Genomic DNA, 5,634 nt, shown 5'->3' on the forward strand with positions numbered 1-5,634 from the left:
CATCCAATTTCAGGGAAAGCACTTCCTGAAAACAGCAATTTTGCCTGATAAATTCTTTCCATGTCTAAACAGAAACTGAAAGAAAAGTGAAATTATGGGAAACCTGTGATAGTTTATTAGACATTGTGTGCTTATAATAGTTCAACACTGGCAATACTTGATGATCAAGAGTAAATTAATAGGCTAACATTTAAAAATGTATACTTTAATAAGTATAAAGTATATAAAAAATTTGGCAAGCTTGTGGAGAAGCTGACCAAGATACATCAATTAGGAGATACGGTGTCCATCTAAATTTTCTATATTTCATTTTTTTTTACAGAATATTTATTAAAGTTGTTTAACGTACAGTTTCTCATTTGTCATTTTGGAAGTCCTTTATTGTAAAGACTATTCTTTTGTCTGATGACAAATAGCGGCCACATTGTCGCAATTATTCTGGACCTCCACGTTGGATAAATTCCATTTCTTCTTGAGACACAAGTTTTCTTCTGTATTTCTGAGGTAATGATTTTATTATTTCTGCAGTGTCTGGTGGAGCCTGATGCATCAGCCAGTCTGTGATTTACTTCCCTCAGAATGCTGTGAAATTGAAGGAGAGTGAGACGGTAGTCCCGCTGATCTCAAAACTTCTGATACATTGGGTTTAGGATTGTCTCTTCTGTCAGGGAATCTTTATTGAAGGAGTACATGGCTTGCCTACCTGAATGACCCTGCTGGCAGACGCCATCTTGCTGTGCATCATGACCCCCATTTTAATCATTTTTAAGTGTACAATTCAGTGGCATTAAGTACATTCAAAATGTTGCACATTTATCACCACTTTCCATTTCCAAATCTTTTTCATCATCCCAAACAGAAACTCTGTACCCATTAAACAATGACCCCATTTCCTCCTCCCCTCATCCCCTGGTAACTTCTATTCCACGTTTTGTCTCTATGAATTTTCCTATTCTAGGTACCTCATAAAAGTGGAATCTACAATAGTTCTCCTTTTATATCTGGCTTATTTCACTTAATGTTCTCAAGACTCATCCATGTTGTAGCATGTATCAGATTTTATTTCTTTTAGAGCTAAATAATATTCCTTCATATGCATCTACCACTTTTTAAAAATCCATTTGTCTTGATGGACACTTGGGTTGTTTCCATCCAACCTATTATGAATAATGCTGCCATGCACATTGGTGTACAAGTATCTGTTTGAATCCCTGCTTTCAATTCTTTTGGGTATAACCTAGTGGTGGAATTGCTGGATGATATGATATTTCTATGTTTAACTTTTTGAGGAGCTGCCCATCCATTTTCCACAGTGGCTGCACCATTTTGCATTGTTACCAGCAGTGCACCAGGGTTCCAATTTCTCCACATCCTCACAACACTTATTTAAAAAAATTTTATTTTTTGATACTAGCCATCATAATAGATGTGAGGTGGTATGTGACTGTGGTTTTAGGTTTACAGAAAAATCTCACAGAAAGTACAGAATTCCCATAAATGCTGAATTTCTGCATTTCCCGAATGACTAGTGATGTGGAGCATCTGTTTGTGGCCTTATTGGCTATTTGTGGGTAGCCTGGGGACCCCACATGTGGCTGGCATCTGAAGCAAGTGCAGTCTTGTCGGGGATCTTGTTCTTTAACTTGTGGGATCCGATGCTAACTCCACTTAGTTGGTGTCAGAATTGAATTGAACTATAAAACACCCAGTTGGTGTCAGATAATTGGTACCTGAACAGTCCCATCTTCAAGTTCACTGATTCTCTCTTCTGCGTGCTCCAATCTGATGCTAAACCTCTCTAGTGAAATTTTCATTTCAATTATTGTATTATTCAGCTCCAGGATTTCTATTTGGTTCCTGCTTTCTATTTATTTATTGACATTCTCTGTTTGTTGAGACATTATGCTTATGGTTTCCTTTAGTTCTTTGTCTATTGTCTGGGCATATTCAGGGACAAGTTTCTATTAATCTTTTTTCTTGTTAATGGTTATACATTCTTGATTCTTTGCATACATAGTAATTTTGTATTGAAAACTGGGCATTTTGAATATTATAATTCAGACAGCCTGGAAATCAGATTCTCCCCTAACCCCAAGGTTTGTTGCTACTGCTTGATAAGGATTGCAGTTTTTCATTTTAGTTACTTTTCTAAGCTATTTTTAAGACAGTATTGTTTATTGTGTTTGGCCGCTGAGTTTCTGTTCTGTTATCTTAGTGGTCACCTAGTGACTTGGCAGATATTTCCTTAAAGTTTTTTGCTATTTTGAATAGTGCTACTAGGAACACTCATGTAGAAGTTTCTGCATGGATATATGTTTTTAATTCTCTTGGGGATATAGCTAAGGGTACAATTTCTGGGTCTTATGGTAACTCTATGTTTAACTTTTTGAAGAATTGTGAAGTTGTTTTCCACAGTGGCTGCACCATTTTATATTCCTACCAGTAATCTATGAGGGTTTCAACTTCTCCACATCCATGCCAATGCTTGTAATTATCTGTGTTTTTTATTATAGCCACCTAGTGCTTGTGTAGTGGTATCTCCTTGTGGTTTTCTTTTGCATTTGACTGATGGCCAAGATATTGAGCATCTTTTCATGTGTTTATTGGCTATTTGTATATCATCTTTGGAGAAATGCTGATGAATTTCCTTTGCCCACTTTAGAAATAGACTTTATTTTTTAGAGCAGTTTTAGGTTTACAGAAAAATCTCACAGAAAGTACAGAGTTCCCATAAATGCTGTTCTCACATCCCCATACACAGTTTGTCCTATAATGAAAATAATCACGCATTAGAGTAATGAGTTTGTTACAATTGATGAACGAATATTGATACATTAACTAGAGTCCATAGTTTACAATGGGATTCCCTCTTTTTGTTGTCCAGTTCTGTGGGTTTTGACAAATGTATAATGTCACGTATCCACCATTATAGTATCATACAGAGTAGCTTCACTCTCCTAAAAATGCCCTTTGCTCCACATATTCATCTCTCCCCACCCCCAAGTCCCTGGCAGCCACTGATCTTTATGTCTCTATGACAGTCTCCAGGATGTCACATAGTTAGAATCATTGAATATGTAGCCTTTTCAGAGTGCCTTCTTTCACTTAGCAATATGCACTTGAAGTTCCTCCATGTTTTTTCACGGCTTGATAGCTCATATCTTTTTATCATTTACTAATACTCCATTGTATGGATTATAGCAGTTTGTTTTTCTACTCACTGATTGAAGGACATCTTAGTTGCTTCCAAGTTTTGGCAATTAAAAATAAAGCTGCTCTTAACATTCGTGTGCAGATTTTTTGTGTGGATCTAAGTTTTCAGCTCATTTGGGTATATACCTGGAGTGTGATTATTGGACCTTATGATAAGTCTATGCTTAGCTTTGTAAGAAACTGCTAAGCTCTTCCAAAGTGGCTATACCATTTTGGGTTCCTACCAACAACGTATGAGAGTTCCTTACTCCACATCCATGCCAGCATTTGATGTTGTCTGTGTTTTGGATTTTAGCCATTCTCATAGGTGTGTAGTGGTATCTCATTGTTGTTTTAATTTGCAATTCCCTGATGATACATGATGTTGAGCATCTTGTATCATCTTTCCCTTATTTGCCATCTGTATGTTCAGATCTTTTGCCCATTTTTTATTTGGGTTGTTTTCATATTGTTGAGTTTTAAGCATTTTGTTTTGGAGACCAGTCCTTTATCTTTTCATTCTATTAAGAGTATTTTTTGCAGAGCAAGAGTTTAATTTTAATTAAGTTCCACTTATTAATTTTTTTCTTTCATGGATTGTGCTTTTGGTTTGTATCTAAAAAGTCCATTAAATTGCTTTTGCTCCTTTGTCAAAGATTAGTTGACTAATTTAGTGTGGGTTTACTTTTGGGCTTTCTGTTTTGTTCCATTGATCTACTTGTGTATTCTTTCACCAATACCTTACTATCTTGTTTACTATTGCTTTATAGTGAGAGTGGAAAGTGGTTAGTGTTAGTCCTCCAACTTTGTCCTCTTTCAATATTGTGTTGACTATTCTGGGGTTTTGCCTTTCCATGTAAACTTTAGACTCAGTTTGCTAATATCCACAAAATAGCTTGCTGGGATTTTGATTGGAAATGTGTTGTAGCTATAGATCAAGTTGGAAAGAACTGACATCTTGACAATATTGAGTCTTCCTATCCATGAACGTGGAATATTTCTTCATTTATTTAGATCTTTGATTTCTTACATCAGAATTTGTAGTTTTCTTCATATAGTTCTCGTACATGTTTTGAAATATACCTAAATTTTTTTTTGTGCTAATGTAAATATTATTGTTTTTCATTTCAAATTCCAAGTGTTCATTGCTGGCATACAGAGAAGCAATGGACTTTTGTATAATAACCTTGCATCCTGAAAGCTTAGTATAATCACTTATTAGTTCTAGGAATTTTTTTGGTTGATTCTTTGGAATTTTCTACACAGACAATCAGGTCATCTGTGGACAAAGGCAGCTTTATTTCTTATTTCCCAATCGGTATACTTTTTATTTTCTTTCTTTGTCTTATTGCATTAGCTAGAAGTTCTATTACATTGTTGAATAGGAGTGGTGAGAGGGGACATCCTTGCATTGTCCCTAATATTAGTAGGAAGGCATATAGTTTCTCTCCATTAATGTGATGTTAGCTGTAGAGTTTTTGTAGATTTCTTTATCAAATTGAGGAGGTTCATCTCTATTCCTAGTTTTCTGAGTGTGTTTTTTTTTTACTATGGTAAAATATACATAACAAAAAGTCTACCATTTTAACCACTTTTTTTTTGGTGAGGAAGATTGGCCCTGAGCTAACATCTGTTCCAATCTTCCTCTTTTTGCTCGAAGATTGTCACTGAGCTAACATTTGTGCCAATCTGCCTCTATTTTGCATGTGGGACACTGCCACAGCATGGCTTGATAAAGTAGTGTGTAGGTCCATGCCCAGGATCCAAACATGCGAACCCCAGGCCACCGAAGCCGAGCACACGAACTTAACCACTACACCACTGGGCCAGCCTTGCATTTTAACCATTTTTAAGTGTAAAATTCAGTGACATTAAGTACATTCCAAATGTTGTGTAACCATCACCACTATTCAGAATTTTCTCATCATCCCAAACAGAAACTCTGTACCCATCAAACAATAACTCTCACTTACCCCTCCCCCAAACCCTTGATAATCTCTATTCTACTCTCTATGAATTTAACTATTCTAGGTACCTCATTGTGAAATAATAGAAAATACATATATTGGTCTCTGACCCCAGTTCCTGGCACAGAGCTCTTAAAACCCTTGTAATTTCCTAAGTAATGTGGGGAGTAGAAACATCTTTTGTTTTCATATTTGGTCTTTGACGCCAGTTCCTGACACAGAACTCCTAAGTCCCTTAGAATTTCCTGGGTGGTAGGAGTGTCTTTTGTTTTAATAGGGCAACTACTGGTGAGCTCCTAGATACCTTCAGAATGGGGGCTGGTCACGAGAAAGACCAAGTCATGATTAGAAGCTTGGAACTTTCAGCCCCACCTCTCATCCCCTGGGAACGGGAGAGGGGCTGGAGATTGAGTTAATGATCGATCATGCTTACATGATGAAGCCTCCATAAAAATCTCAAAAGTACAAGGTGTGG

General features: G+C 36.5%; 1 pseudogene; it reads right to left on the reverse strand.

Annotated features, from left to right (window-relative positions):
• Positions 1 to 433: 433 nt before the first annotated feature.
• Positions 434 to 745, reverse strand: LOC101401600 (alpha-ketoglutarate dehydrogenase component 4 pseudogene; annotated as a pseudogene).
• Between the last annotated feature and the right edge of the window lie 4,889 nt (positions 746 to 5,634).

The sequence above is a fragment of the Ceratotherium simum genome, chromosome 16 (genome assembly GCF_057802395.1).
Source record: "Ceratotherium simum simum isolate JZ-2026a chromosome 16, ASM5780239v1, whole genome shotgun sequence".
Taxonomy (NCBI): Eukaryota; Metazoa; Chordata; class Mammalia; order Perissodactyla; family Rhinocerotidae; genus Ceratotherium; species Ceratotherium simum.